Source organism: Entelurus aequoreus, linkage group LG14 (genome assembly GCF_033978785.1).
Source record: "Entelurus aequoreus isolate RoL-2023_Sb linkage group LG14, RoL_Eaeq_v1.1, whole genome shotgun sequence".
In the NCBI taxonomy this organism is placed as follows: Eukaryota; Metazoa; Chordata; class Actinopteri; order Syngnathiformes; family Syngnathidae; genus Entelurus; species Entelurus aequoreus.
In genome coordinates this window covers 55,293,725-55,310,416 of record NC_084744.1, presented here as the reverse complement: position 1 = coordinate 55,310,416, position 16,692 = coordinate 55,293,725, and the positions used below count along the sequence as shown (strand labels likewise).

The following is a 16,692-nucleotide window of genomic DNA, read 5'->3' as shown; positions in this document are numbered from 1 at the left end:
TCTACGCACCTGTCGCTGTCTTCGAGGCCGGTCCTGGCAACACCCCCGTTCCGCGGCAGGCACGCAGGTCACGGCCCCCCCCCCCTCCACCGGGTTATACTTGTACACTATTTCCACATTCACCCATTCACACACACATTCACACACTGATGGCGGGAGCTGCCATGCGAGGCTCTAACCACGACCCATCAGGAGCAAGGGTGAAGTCTCTTGCTCAAGGACACAACGGACATGACGAAGTTGGTAGAAGGTGGGGATTGAACCAGGAACCCTCAGGTTGCTGGCACGGCCACTCTCCCAACAGCGCCACGCCGTCCCAAGAGCGCCGTGTATTTCTTGAATCTCTGACTCTTAGCTTTGTATGGACTCATTGATCGTTTACGAACTGAGTTTGGAGAGGAAGAGACGCCAGAGAATGCCAAGTGACGTCAGAAAGGCCGCGCCACAGCCAGCTTTATAACAAAGCGGTTTCGTAACTCCGAGCTAACCTTCTTCTACATGTACAGACGCCCGTGGAAATCACACATGAATACCTTTGAAACCTCTAAAGACCTTAGTGGCCACATACGTGGACAGCACCTTTTAGCTCTTATTTCCAAAATTGTGTACACTGCTGAATTGGGGTCTTATGGCCACTTATGTGGACACTTATACTGCCATCTGGTGGTGTCAGAAGAGTATAACATACAATGGAATTTGGGGAAAAAAAGTGTAAAAAATAAGAATTAGCATGTCACTACACATGAAGTACACGTTTGTGTACTTATGGACTAAGTACATCATGTAAAAAGATGATTCCTTAGTTTTTATTCTAATTAGGGTCCAATAAGCCCAAATAGCAAAGAGAAATACAAAAAGCATGTAAACAAACCTTAAGAGGCCTTAAGAGGCTAAGAGAAAGCGATTGCAGCTATTCGGGATACAACACTTCTCAGGCGGAAAGAGAACTTTCCAATGTCCATTTGTCGAAAGGGAGACAACGAGAATGCGGACTCCCGTGGATGTGATTAAAATAATAATAATAATAATAGATTTTATTTGTAAAAAGCACTTTACATTGAGTAAACAACCTCAAAGTGCTACAGTGTATTTAAAAAATTTAAAAAATAAAAATAAAATAAAATAAATAAATAAAAAGATATAAAAAATAACAACTAGAACAGCAAAATAGCTAAAACTACTATGCATGTATCTAAAAAAAAAGGCTTTTTTTTAAAAAAAGAAGGGTTTTTAAGCCTTTTTTAAAATCATCCACAGTCTGTGGTGCCCTCAGGTGGTCAGGGAGAGCGTGTGCTTTGTATTACCTGGCCGTCGAGGGAGACTACGGAAAAACGTCGAATGCCTTCGGACTGGCAAAGCAGACTGTATCAGGTATGTCGCGGACTCAACGTCTAGGTCCAGAGTATATAAAGTCACCAAAAAGGGAATGGACGATGAAGGTGAAGGCAAAATAGTGAGGAGTGTCCTGACCAGATATCTAGATCCCTATAGTTTGATTGATGTAAAATGTTCTTTATCACATTGTTTACTTTCACGTGTCCATTAAAGATTTGATTGGTTTATGACGGCTCAGGTGTGATTCACTACAATAGGGCCGACCACAACACACTGGATTCCAGGTAATTGAAATACCACAACACTGGACGGTGGGGGCGAGGGGGTCTTAAACGGTGGCATTGTTGTGTGTGTGGACACGGATAAGGTTAGGTGGGATTTACCCTGGATAACCTTAGTGTAAACGGGGCCTTAGTGTCAGGTGGTCTTATGTCCGCAAAGAAGTGTCGAAAAGGTGTTCAGTACCGACGCCAGAAGAGGCAGCAATGGATGAAGTACGACAAAAAGTCATTTGCAGTACAAATTCGATGTTTTTGTACACAAAAATGTCATTTGCTGCTATTCATTAGGCCACGTTTGTCTCTGGACTGTAAAAAAAATGTCCCGTATTTCGCAGCATTCAACAGTATTTTTTTCCCCACCGTAAAAATATTGTAAGCAAAATTTCCTGTAACAGTTCAGCCAATTAGAGGTCCTCTATTCCGCCCATAAAATCCAAAAAGTGCCATTTCGCGACTTGACTATTAACCATTAGTGATATTGTTATTACAAGTGCTAACGCAGACGAACTATTTATAGCGGCGCCTTGATCGCGAGCTTTGTGTCGACTGGTGAGCTGCTTCCTCGTCACACTTTATTGCGGCTCACAAATCACGCCTCTCTCCTGGATAGTGGAAAGACGGCGACATATCCCGACAAGTTGGTACACTTTGACAGCCAATTTAGACCCAGGAATGGTGAAGTGAAGTGAATTATATTCATATAGCGCTTGTTCGCTAGTGACTCAAAAGCGCTTTTACATAGTGAAACCCAATATAAACCAGAGTGGGTGGCACTGGGAGCAGGTGGGTAAAGTGTCTTGCCCAAGGACACAACGGCAGTGACTAGGATGGTGGAAGCGGGGATCGAACCTGGAACCCTCAAGTTGCTGGCGCGGCCACTCTACCAACCGAGCTATACCGCCCCATGGTGAGAACGACACGCCCGTTCTTTATCTCAATGGTAATTGTCAGAAAAATTGTATGTAAATTATCCAAAAACTTTCCGTTCTACGAGTTCCCAATGAACAGACAAGAGGCTGTCTTTGTTGCACCAAGCAAAGGCTTGGAAAATTCCATTTTGTGCGATGGGAGGAGACGGGAGGGGGGTTATCTATTGTCATCCAATACCCTGAAGTTCGACTACTCCTTTCACATATTTTGACCCATTTCAACCGTCCCACCGTCAAAACACTCCTCATATGCAGGACAAAAACCAAGTTGGTTATGAACTAAAAAAAATTCCCTGTTTTCCCGAAATTCCAGGATTTTCTCAAGTAAAAACTGTTACTAATTCAACATTTCTTGACCGATTTAAACAATTCCAACACCAACCAATTCAGCTCATTCAGGACATTCATGCTCCTAATCATTGGAAAAAAATGTTTTTAAATTCCCTCTTTTCCTGAAATTCCCAATTTTTCTGAAATTCCCATTAAAATAAATGGGACATTCTTCAAAATTCCACAACTTCCACATTTTTCATCTGATTCAAACTGCTCTATCTTCAAAAATATTCAGCCTGTTCAGGAATTGTGTGCTCTACTTCAACAATTCTAAAAAAAATTCCCGGATTTCCCATAATTCCCCCCCCCCATTTTCCCCATTCCAAAATGAATTGGCCATTTTTCAAACTTCCACAATTCCCACATTCTTCAACCCATTCAAACCAGTCCAACATCAACACATTCCACTCATCCTGGACATTGAAACTACCATTTTTCCACATTCACAATCTTCCAGGAATTCCCGTTTTTTTGGTAACCTATTTCCACCCTTAAGTTCGACTACTCCTTTCACATACCGGTATTTTAACCCATTTCAACCGTTACACCGTCAAAACACTCCTCATATTCAGGACAAAAACCAAGTTGGTTAATGAACTAAAAAAAATTCCCTGTTTTCCCGAAATTCCAGGAATTTCTCAAGTAAAAACTGTTACTACTTCAACATTTCTTGACCGATTTAAACAATTCCAACACCAACCAATTCAGCTCATTCAGGACATTCATGCTCCTAATTATTTAAAAAAAAATTTTTTGGAATTCCCTCTTTTCCCGAAATTCCCATTTTTTCTGAAATTCCCATTAAAATAAATAGGACATTCTTCAAAGTTCCACAACTTCCACATTTTTCATCTGATTCAAACTGTTCCAACTTCAAAAATATTCAGCCTGTTCAGGAATTGTGTGCTCTACTTCAACAATTCTAAAAAAAATTCCCAGATTTCCCATAATTCCTTTTTTCTTTCTTTTCGTTTTACCATTTTTCCCATTCAAAAATGAATTGGCCATCTTTCAAAGTTCCACAATTTCCACATTCTTCAATCCATTCCACCTTTAACACATTCAACTCATCCTGGAAATTCAAACTACCATTTTTCCGCATTCACAATCTTCCAGGAATTCCCGTTTTTTGGCAACCTATTTCCACCCTTAAATTCGACTACTCCTTTTCACATTTTTTAACCCATTTTGACCGTTCCATATTCTACTCCTAATATTCAGGACAAAAACCAACTTGGTTAATGAACTAAAAAAATTCCCTGTTTTCCCGAAATTCCAGGATTCTCTCAAGTAAAAATTGTTACTAATTCAACATTTCTTGACCGATTTAAACAATTCCAACACCAACCAATTCAGCTCATTCAGGACAGTCATGCTCCTAATCTTTAAAAAAAAAAATCCCTCTTTTCCCAAAATTCCAGGAAGTTCCCATTGAAATTAATGAATTATTCCTAGTTGCATAATTCCCACATTTTTCAACCGATTCAAACCATTCCAACATCAACACATTCCACTCATCCTGGACATTCAAACTAACACTTTCCCAAGTTCCAAACCAAATTCCGTTTTTTTCCTGGAAATTCAAACCCTTCAACATTCAAACCATTCTTACATTCATACTACATTCTGTCAGCATTTCACTTCAACTTTAGCATTGGAGCATTCACACGCAGTTCCTCCAGGAATTGCCTCTTCTAGTTACATCATGCGTTGCCTTTAAGACTTATATAAGGCTTTTAATTTTTTTATTTTTTTTTGTACTTTGGATCCCAATATGGCTCTTTCAACATTTTGGGTTGCCGACCCATGGTTTGGGGGAGATTTGGACAAAGGCGGGGGATGTTTATGACTCATAATCAGTTAATAACTTAACTATTATAGTTAGATCCACACTTTTTTGCAGCACAAACGATTGGGACACGTTTGGGGAGATTTGGACAAGGGATGGCAGGGGTTAACTGCACACAGGTCAACTCATATTGGTTTGTATACGTATAAATAAGTAAATAAAAATAAAAAAAGAGGTTCTCAATCATATTTCAATGGATGGGGCGTGACAAAACAAGTGTGGGGAGACATGACAAAAAATAATTGAGAAGCTCTAAATGTAATAGAGGACCTCTTTTGTGCACCAGACATGTTTTTCTTCCCGCCAGCGGCACATTCTGGAAATGATGCAATTCTACCTAAGTGGTCCAAAAAAAACATTGTTTGCAAACCAATAAAACGTTCAAGGCCTACCTTGGTAAGAATGTCTTGTCTTTAGTTTTGGGCATACATTAGGCTGCTAAGCATGCTTTACTTATATTTTCACCAGTATAACCATTGCTAGAGTTGGTTGTAGTTGGTTTTAGTCTTTGTTTTTTCTGACAGTACTGACAATAACCATATGATTGCCATTTGTTGTTATATTGTTGTCATAACGAGGGGGTCGCAGCTTACTGCGAGGTTTGTTCTCCCGGGATGCAATCGGACTATTCCGGACAAGGCTTGCAGGTAGGAACATACTTAATTATTCAGCTAACACTCAACGAAGTACAAAAACAGAAAACAACCCTAAGGCAAGCGTGCTAAGGCAAAAAAACTTAGGACATGAAACATGAAACTATAGACATGAAAACCTCACTAAACTGTGGCATGAAAAAAATAGCATTAACTATGGAATCGGTCATGAAATCGAGCAACGTGGACTATGGCATCGCATGAAACAAGCAATGACGCCACTGGCAAAAACAGGCTTAAATAATGGTCTCTTGATTAGAGCAGGTGTGTGTCCCGAACACCAGAGGCAGGTGAAACTAATAAGTCGCCATGGTAACTAAAATAAACAAGTGTGCACAAAAACAGGAACTAACAGAAAATAACAAAAACATGATCCAGACCACAGATCATGACAATTGTACGCGGGCATGACGTACTTCTACTTGAAAATAGCCTGTTTTTATGTGTAAAATGAGTTGGTTGGACTAAAACAGAGGATCTCTTTTGTGCACAAGCCGCGTTTTTCTTCCCGCCGGCGGCTTCTTTCAGCACTGGACAGCTCCAGTCCTCTCCCACGCCCCGCCCACCTCCGGCACACTGGCGGGGAGAAAGGACCACATCGGTGGCCTATCGGTGGGGGGATTTTCTCACGTCGAGGGGAGGGGAAATGACGGAACCGTAGATAACTTCCAGAAATATTTTTATTATTTTTTTACTCTCGTTGGTTCCAGCTAGTGGTCGCAATATAAATAACGACAAATGTAGAATACTAAACGCAACATGTAAGTGTAACAAAAAACCCCAACATCATTATCTTTTGTACATTTTCAGAATGTGATTGTTCTATTTTTAAACAAATAAAAAAATCTAAAGTTGTCTTTATTTTTAAGTTATCACGCCGTGATTTTACCAGTCCGGCCCACTTGAGAGTAGATTTTTCTCCATGTTAGTTTGGGTTAAATTTTGGAGTTATTTTTATGAAGAGCAATCCATTTTTGGGGTTATAAGGGTATTATTTTATTTTCTGTGTTTTCAAAACTATGAACCATTTTTGGGTTGTTTTTCAATAAGTAACGCATTTTTGGGTAAAAGGCTTTTTTTTATTGATTAAAAAGGTACTCTTAGTTGGATTTGGAATAACCCAACATTAAGTTAGCATAACTCAACTTTTGGGTTAAATAATTCAACCCAATAGTTTGGTTGGGAACAACCCAACATTAAGTTATCGTAACTCAACTTTTTGGTTAAATAATTCAACCCAAACATTGAGTTGAAATAACTCAAATAACGGGTTCGTCCTTTTCTGAACCAACAGTTGGGTAAAAATTGGGTTATTTTTTAACCCAACGTGTTTTAGTGTGCACACTTAAAAAATGCTGGGTTATTTTGATAACCCAATTTATGGGTTGCGAGTTTTGGGTTAAATTTTGGAGTTATTTTTATGAAGATAAATCAAATTTTTGGGGTTATAAGGGTATTATTTTAACTCAATTTCTGTGTTTTCAAAACTATGGACCATTTTTGGGTTGTTTTTCAATGAGTAACGCATTTTGGGGTAAAAGGCTTCTTTTTACTAAAAAGGTACTTTTAGTTGGGTTTGGAATAACCCAACGTTGTAGTGAGCATAACTCAGCTTTTGTGTTAAATAAATTCAACCCAATAGTTGGGTTATGAATCAACCAACATTGAGTGAGCATAACTCAACTTTTGGGTTAAATAACTCAACCCAATAGTTTGGTTGGGAACAACCCAACATTAAGTTATCATAACTCAACTTTTTGGTTAAATAATTCTACCCAAACATTGGGTTTAAAAAATGTACCCAAAATGTTGAGTTGAAATAACTCAAATAAGGGGTTCGTCCTTTTCTGAACCAACAGTTGGGTTAAAATTGGGTTATTTTTTAACCCAACGTTTTTTAGTGTGCACACTTAAAAAATGCTGGGTTATTTTGATAACCCAATTTATGGGTTGCGAGTTTTGGAGTTATTTTTATGAAGATAAATACATTTTTTGGGGTTATAAGGGTATTATTTTAACTCAATTTCTGTGTTTTCAAAACTATGGACCATTTTTGGGTTGTTTTTCAATGAGTAACGCATTTTGGGGTAAAAGGCTTTTTTTTATTTATTAAAAAGGTACTTTTAGTTGGGTTTGGAATAACCCAACATTGTTGTGAGCATAATTCAGATTTTGTGTTAAATAAATCCAACCCAATAGTTGGGTTATGAATCAACCGACATTGAGTGAGCTTAACTCAACTTTTGTGTTAAATAATACAACCCAATAGTTTGGTTGGGAACAACCCAACATCAAGTTACCATAACTCAACTTTTTGGTTAAATAATTCAACCCAAACATTGGGTTGAAAAAATTAACACAAAATGTTGAGTTGAAATAACTCAAATAAGGAGTTCGTCCTTTTCTGAACCAGCAGTTGGGTTGAAATTGGGTTATTTTTAAGCCAACGTTTTTTAGTGTGCACACTAAAAAATACTGGGTTATTTTGATAACCCAATTTATGGGTTGCGAGTTTTGGGTTAAATTTTGGAGTTATTTTTATGAAGAGCAATCCATTTTTTGGGGTTATAAGGGTATTATTTTAACTCAATTTCTGTGTTTTCAAAACTATTGACCATTTTTGGGTTGTTTTTCAATAAGTAATGCATTTTTGGGGTAAAAGGCTTTTTTTTAATTACAAAGGTACTTTTAGTTGGGTTTGGAATAACCCATCATTGTAGTGAGCATAACTCAGCTGTTGTGTTAAATAAATTCAACCCAATAGTTGGGTTATGAATCAACCAACATTGAGTTAGCATAACTCAACTTTTGGGTTAAATAAATCAACTCAATAGTTTGGTGTGCCATGGGAAATGATGCAATTCTACCTAAATGGTCCAAAGAAAATAATGTTTACAAACCAATAAAACGTTTGAGGCATACCTTGGTAAAAATGTCTTCTTTATTTTTGGACGTACATTAGGCTGAATTCAAAGTCTCCCTACTAACCCACCAGTGCCTCCATGGAAATGCCCCCCCTCTACCTCAAAGAACTACTCACCCCCAAATCCTCCACACGACACCAACACCTCCGCTCCGGACAGGCTAACCTCCTCCAACCTCCGAGGACAAAGCTACGAACAATGAGAGACCAGGCTTTCTGCTCCGCCGCTCCCAGTCTGTGGAACGCTCTCCCTGACCACCTGAGGGCACCACAGACAGTGAATGCTTTTAAGAAAGGCTTAAAAACCCTTCTTTTTAAAAAAGTCCTTTTTTTTTTTTTTTTTAGATATATGCATACTAGTTTTAGCTATTTGGCTGTTCTAGTTTTAATTTTTATTTCTTTTTTATTATCTTTTATTTTTTTTAATACACTGTAGCACTTTGAGGTTGTTTACTCAATGTAAAGTGCTTTTTACAAATAAAATCTATTATTATTATTATTATTATTAGATTTTTCTCCATGTGCCCCCCCCATCTAAAATGAGTTTGACACCCCCTGCTCTAAATGTAATAGAGCAGTGTTTTTCAACCACTTTTGGGTTAAATTTTGGAGTTATGTTTATGAAGAGCAATCTATTTTTTGGGTTATAAGGGTATTATTTTAACTAAATTTCTGGGTTTTCAAAACTATGAACCATTTTTGGGTTGTTTTTCAATAAGTAACGCATTTTTAGGTAAAAGGCTTTTTATTTATTTATTAAAAAGGTACTTTTAGTTGGATTTGGAATAACCCAACATTGAGTTAGCATAACTCAACTTTTGGGTTAAATAATTCAACCCAAACATTGAGTTGAAATAACTCAAATAAGGAGTTTGTCCTTTTCTGAACCAACAGTTGGGTTAAAATTGGGTTATTTTTTAACCCAACGTTTTTTAGTGTGCACACTTAAAAAATGTTGGGTTATTTTGATAACCCAATTTATGGGTTGTGAGTTTTGGAGTTATTTTTATGAAGAGAAATACATTTTTTGGGGTTATAAGTGTATTATTTTAACTCAATTTCTGTGTTTTCAAAACTATGGACCATTTTTGGGTTGTTTTTCAATGAGTAACGCATTTTGGGGTAAAAGGCTTCTTTTTATTAGAAAGGTACTTTTAGTTGGGTTTGGAATAACCCAACATTGTAGTGAGCATTATTTAGCTTTTGTGTTGAATAAATTCAACCCAATAGTTGGGTTATGAATCAACCAACATTGAGTGAGCATTACTCAACTTTTGGGTTAAATAACTCAACCCAATCGTTTGGTTGGGAACAACCCAACATTAAGTTACCATAACTCAACTTTTTGGTTAAATAATTCAACCCAAACATTGGGTTGAAAAAATTAACACAAAATGTTGAGTTGAAATAACTCAAATAAGGTGTTCGTCCTTTTCTGAACCAGCAGTTGGGTTAAAATTGGTTACTTTTTAAGCCAACGTTTTTTAGTGTGCACACTAAAAAATACTGGGTTATTTTGATAACCCACATTATGGGTTGCGAGTTTTGGGTTAAATTTTGGAGTTATTTTTATGAAGAGCAATCAATTTTTTGGGTTATAAGGGTATTATTTTAACTCAATTTCTGTGTTTTCAAAACTATGGACCATTTTTGGGTTGTTTTTCAATGAGTAACGCATTTTTGGGGTAAAAGGCTTTTTTTTAATTACAAAGGTACTTTTAGTTGGGTTTGGAATAACCCATCATTGTAGTGAGCATAACTCAGCTGTTGTGTTAAATAAATTCAACCCAATAGTTGGGTTATGAATCAACCAACATTGAGTTAGCATAACTCAACTTTTGGGTTAAATAACTCAACTCAATAGTTTGGTGTGCCATGGGAAATGATGCAATTCTACCTAAATGGTCCAAAGAAAATAATGTTTACAAACCAATAAAACGTTTGAGGCATACCTTGGTAAAAATGTCTTCTTTAGTTTTGGACGTACATTAGGCTGAATTCAAAGTCTCCCTACTAACCCACCAGTGCCTCCATGGAAATGCCCCCCCTCTACCTCAAAGAACTACTCACCCCCAAATCCTCCACACGACACCAACACCTCCGCTCCGGACAGGCTAACCTCCTCCAACCTCCGAGGACAAAGCTACGAACAATGAGAGACCAGGCTTTCTGCTCCGCCGCTCCCAGTCTGTGGAACGCTCTGCCTGACCACCTGAGGGCACCACAGACAGTGAATGCTTTTTAAAAAGGCTTAAAAACCCTTCTTTTTAAAAAAGTCCTTTTTTTTTTTTTTTTAGATACATGCATACTAGTTTTAGTTATTTGGCTGTTCTAGTTTTAATTTTTATTTATTTTTTATTATCTTTTTATTCATTTTTATTTTTTTAATACACTCTAGCACTTTGAGGTTGTTTACTCAATGTAAAGTGCTTTTTACAAATAAAATCTATTATTATTATTATTATTATATTTTTCTCCATGTGGCCCCCCCCCCATCTAAAATGGGTTTGACACCCCCTGCTCTAAATGTAATAGAGCAGTGTTTTTCAACCACTATTGGGTTACATTTTGGAGTTATTTTCATGAAGAGCAATCAATTTTTTGGGTTGTAAGGGTATTATTTTAACTCAATTTCTGGGTTTTCAAAACTATGAACCATTTTTGGGTTGTTTTTCAATGAGTAACGCATTTTGGGGTAAAAGGCTTTTTTTTTTTATTTATTAAAAAGGTACTTTTAGTTGGATTTGGAATTAGCCAACATTGTAGTGAGCATAATTTAGCTTTTGTGTTAAATAAATTTAACCCAATAGTTGGGTTATGAATCAATGGTTGGTTTTAGTCTTTGTTTTTTCTGACAATAACCATATGATTGCCATTTGTTGTGATATTGTACGCAGGCATGACGTACTTCCACTTGAAAATAGCCTATTTTTATGTGTAAAATGAGTTGGTTGGGCTAAAATAGAGGACCTCTTTTGTGCACCAGCCGCGTTTTTCTTCCCGCCGGCGGCTTCTTTCAGCACTGGACAGCTCCAGTCCTCTCCCACGCCCCGCCCACCTCCGGCACACTGGCGGGGAGAAAAGGACCACACATGGTCGTGGGCGACTCCTCCCGGGGATTTTCTCACGTCGAGGGGAGGGGAAATGACGGAACCGTAGATAACTTCCAGAATTATTATTATTTATGTTTTTTCCACACTCGTGGATTCCAGCGAGTGGGTGCGTGGATGGCGCATTGAGGGGGGGGGAAAAAATCACGCTGAAAAGTGTCTTTGAAGGATGTCTCTCCTGGTCGTGCTCCTGCACACGGGGCTCGTTTTGGGCTCCAATTACGGGTACGTGGAGTGGTCGGACGACACCGCGGTTTTTGGTACCCACGTCGCCAACCGGGAGCCGCCCCACCAGCCCACGGCGCGCGCCGTGGTGGCGCACAAGATCGAGGAGGACCTCCCCCGGGTGGTGACCGCCTTCCTCCACAGCGGCGACTCGGCCGCGCTGAGGCAGGTGAACTGCTCGCGGAGGTACGAGCTGAGCAGCCTGCGTGGGGGCCTCCACGCCGCCTCGCACTACCCGCTGCGCGGCGTCCTGGAGACCGTGACGCACGCCACCAACTTCCTGAGCATGATCCTGCAGGCCAACAACAGGTCCGGGGAGGGGGGCGACCTGCTCTGGTACCACGCCTTGGTCCGCAGCATCCTGGAGGGCGACCCCAAGATCCACCGGGCGGTGGTGAGCCTCCACGGGGACGCGCCGACGCCGAGCCCGCACGTCTTCCTGCAGGCGACACGCAGCGAGGAGCGGGTGGTGCTGCGCGACCTCTCCGGCTCCGCGCACCGGCTGCTGAGGAGCCGGAGCCCCGAGTCCGAGTGGTTCAACGAGTTCAGGGACGGGAGGAGAGCACGCACGCACAAGTCCAAGACTGGAGTCCACCTGCTGGACCAGAACCACATCAAGTGGTCCGCGCCGTACCTGGAGTGCGAGCAGGGGGCTTTTGTGCCCTACTGGCTGCTCACCTTGTCGGCGGGCTTCTACGGACTCAGGGGGGACTCTGCACCCCAGTTCAGGTAAATGTGGATTAATCATCATTAATCACATTCAATTATTGCCAAGATTGAAGAAATGTCCCTAGTTTTAAGAGCTTTTCACTGACTAATCTTCATTTTAGCAGTTTTCGTGCTCGTTTAAAAATGTCAAAATTGAGAAAATAACTATTTAAACAAGATATTTTGGTTTAGAAAAATTGTGTTAAAAAATTCTGCAACATCTTTGAGGATTTTCAGAATAAAATACAAGAGCTTTTCACTGACTGATCTTCATTTTAGCAGTTTTCGTGCTAGTTTCAAAATGTTAAAATTGAGAAAATAGACAAACAAGATATTTTGGTTTACAAAAATGTTGTGTAAAGATTCGGCAACATATTGAGGATTTTCAGAATAAAATACAAGAGCTTTTCACTGACTGATCTTCATTTTAGCAGTTTTCGTGCTAGTTTCAAAATGTTAAAATTGAGAAAATAGACAAACAAGATATTTTGGTTTAGAAAAATGTTGTGTAAAGATTCGGCAACATATTGAGGATTTTCAGAATAAAATACAAGAGCTTTTCACTGACTGATCTTAATTTTAGCCATTTTCATGCTCGTTTAAAAATGTAAAAATTGAGAAAATAAGTATTTAAACAAGATATTTTGGTTTAGAAAAATTGTGTTAAAAAATTCGGCAACATCTTGAGGATTTTCAGAATAAAATACAAGAGCTTTTCACTGACTGATCTTCATTTTAGCAGTTTTCGTGCTAGTTTCAAAATGTTAAAATTGAGAAAATAGACAAACAAGATATTTTGGTTTAGAAAAATGTTGTGTAAAGATTCGGCAACATATTGAGGATTTTCAGAATAAAATACAAGAGCTTTTCACTGACTGATCTTCATTTTAGCAGTTTTCGTGCTAGTTTCAAAATGTTAAAATTGAGAAAATAGACAAACAAGATATTTTGGTTTAGAAAAATGTTGTGTAAAGATTCGGCAACATATTGAGGATTTTCAGAATAAAATACAAGAGCTTTTCACTGACTGATCTTAATTTTAGCCATTTTCATGCTTGTTTAAAAATGTAAAAATTGAGAAAATAAGTATTTAAACAAGATATTTTGGTTTAAAAAAATTGTGTTTAAATATTCGGCAACACCTTGAGGATTTTCAGAATAAAATACAAGAGCTTTTCACTGACTGATCTTCATTTTAGCAGTTTTCGTGCTAGTTTCAAAATGTTAAAATTGAGAAAATAGACAACCAAGATATTTTGGTTTAGAAAAATGTTGTGTAAAGATTCGGCAACATATTGAGGATTTTCAGAATAAAATACAAGAGCTTTTCACTGACTGATCTTAATTTTAGCCATTTTCATGCTCGTTTAAAAATGTAAAAATTGAGAAAATAAGTATTTAAACAAGATATTTTGGTTTAAAAAAATCGTGTTTAAATATTCGGCAACACCTTGAGGATTTTCAGAATAAAATACAAGAGCTTTTCACTGACTGATCTTCATTTTAGCAGTTTTCGTGCTAGTTTAAAAATGTTAAAATTGAGAAAATAACTAAACAAGATATTTTGGTTATAAAAATTGTGTTTAAAGATTCGGCAACATATTGGGGATGCTCGATTTAAGAATTGCAAGTTGTTTTCATAATGAAATACTTTGTTTTAAGACCTTTTCACTGGCAAGCATTTTTTTCTATGTTAGTTTAAAAATGTTAAAATTGAGAAAATAACTAAACAAGAAATATTGGTTATAAAAATCGTGTTTAAAGATTCGGCAACATCTTGAGGATGCTCGATATAAAAATTGCAAGTTGTTTTCAGAATAAAATACAAGAGCTTTTCACTGGCTAATCTTCATTTTAGCATTTTTTATGCTAGTTTAAAAATGTAAAAATTTAGAAAATAACTAAACAAGAAATTTTGGTTATAAAAATCGTGTTTAAAGATTCGGTAACATCTTGAGGGCACTCGATTTAAGAATTCCAAGTTGTTTTCAGAATAAAATACTTAGTTTTATTAGCTCTTCACTGACAAGCATTTTCTATGCTAGATTAAAAATGTAAAAAATTAGAAAATAACTATTTAAACAAGATATTTTGGTTGCCAAGATTGAAGAAATGTCCCTAGTTCTAAGAGTTTTTCACTGACTAATTTTAATTTTAGCAGTTTTTATGCTAGTTTAAAAATGTTAAAATCTAGTAAAAAACTATTTAAACAAGATATTTTGGTTGCCAAGATTGAATAAATGTCCCTAGTTTTAAGAGCTTTTCACTGACTAATCTTCATTTGAGCAGTTTTCATGCTCGTTTAAAAATGTTAAAATTGAGAAAATAAGTATTTAAACAAGATATTTTGGTTTAGAAAAATCGTGTTTAAAGATACGGCAACATCTTGAGGATTTTCAGAACAAAATACATGAGCTTTTACTGACTGATCTTTATTGTAGCAGTTTTCATGCTTGTTTAAAAATGCTAAAATAGAGAAAATAACTATTTAAACAAGATATTTTGGTTTAGAAAAATCGTGTGTAAAGATTCGGCAACATCTTGAGGGTTTTCATAATAAAATACAAGAGCTTTTCACTGACTGATCTTCATTTTAGCAGTTTTCATGCTAGTATAAAAATGTCAAATTTTAGAAAATAGCTAAACAAGATATTTTGGTTGAGAAAAATCGTGTTTAAAGATTCGGCAACATCTTGAGGATGCTAGATTAAAGATATTTAGAATAAAATACTAGTTTTAAGAGCTTTTCAATGACTAATATTAGTTCTAGCAGTTGTTATGCTAGTTTAAAAATGTTAAAATTGAGAAAATAACTAACTTAAACAAGATATTTTGGTTATAAAAATCATGTTTAAAGATTCTGCAACATCTTGGGGATGCTCGATTTAAGAATTCCAAGTTGTTTTCAGAATAATTTACAAGAGCTTTTCACTGACTGATATTCATTTTAGCAGTTTTCATGCTCGTTTAAAAATGGTAAAATTGAGAAAATACCCTACCAAGATATTTTGGTTAAGAAAAATCGTGTTTAAAGATTCAACATCTTGAAGATGCTCGATTTAAGAATTACATGTTGTTTTCAGCATAAAATACTTAGTTTTAAGAGCTTTTCACTGACAAGCATTTTCTGTGCTAGTTTAAAAATGCTAAAATTGAGTAAATAACTATTCAAACCAAATATTTTGGTTTTAGAAAAATGGTGTTTAAAGATTCTGCAACATCTTGAGGATGACCGATTTTAGCAGTTTTTATGCTCGTTTAAAGATTGAAAATTGAGAAACTAACTGAACAACAAATTTTGGTTTAGAAAAATTGTGTTTAAAGATTCTGCAACATCTTGGGGATGCTAGATTAAAGGATTGCAATTTTTTTTTAGAATAAAATACTAGTTTTAAGAGCTTTTCACTGACTAATCTTAATTTTAGCATTTTCTATAGTTTAAAAATGTTAAAATTGAGAAAATAACTAAACGAGATATTTTGGTTTAGAAAACTCGTATTTAAAGATTCAGCAACAGTTTGAGGATGCTTGATTTAAGAATTGCAAGTTGTTTTCACTGACTAATCTAAATTTGAGCAGTTTTTATGCTACTTTAAAAATGTTAAAATTGAGAAAATAACTAAACAAGATATTTTGGTTGAGAAAAAACGCGTTTGAAGATTCGGCAACATCTTGAGGATGCTCGATTTAAGAATTGCATGTTGTTTTCAGAATAAAATACTGAGTTTTAAGAGTTTTTCCACTGACAAGCCTTTTCTATGCTAGTTTAAAAATGTAGTCAGTATTAATGGCTCCAATGAGCCCCCCAGGGGTCCCGTCCCTGCACTATTTGAGAAAAACTGTCATAAACAAACTTTTTTTTAATGGTTTTGGTCATTGTTATGGTTTATAGTATTCAAAACATGAATAAACTTATATTACATCACATAATGTAATTACAGTTTCTCATTACAACATGTCCGAAAAGGAGTAGGAAGAAGCAGAGCCTATTTAATCCTATCATAGCAATTACCAACACATTTTTTACTACTCATTCTGTATTACAACATTGAATAAATAAAATACATCCGCAAATAAATAAATAAATAATTATTAAATACAGTTCTCATAAATGTTTTTCAATGTTTTACTTAAATAAAACTTGAAAGTACCTAATTTATTTGTTATAAAACATAATCGGAAAAAGTATTATCTTTACCTTTTTGTACTTCTAGCCCAACCTTTCCACTACAGAGGGGCCCCGGGGCCCACCTAAATATTAACACTGATCATACTTTTGTTTTTCAATTATATGAAACCATGTGTTGATCACAAATATTATTATTTATTTAACACATAAACCTTAG

At 36.6% G+C, this 16,692-nt stretch overlaps 1 pseudogene; it reads left to right on the top strand.

Annotated features, from left to right (window-relative positions):
• Positions 1-11,492: 11,492 nt before the first annotated feature.
• The window catches only part of LOC133665064 (metabotropic glycine receptor-like), a 118,043-nt pseudogene continuing 112,843 nt past the window's right edge, over positions 11,493-16,692 (top strand).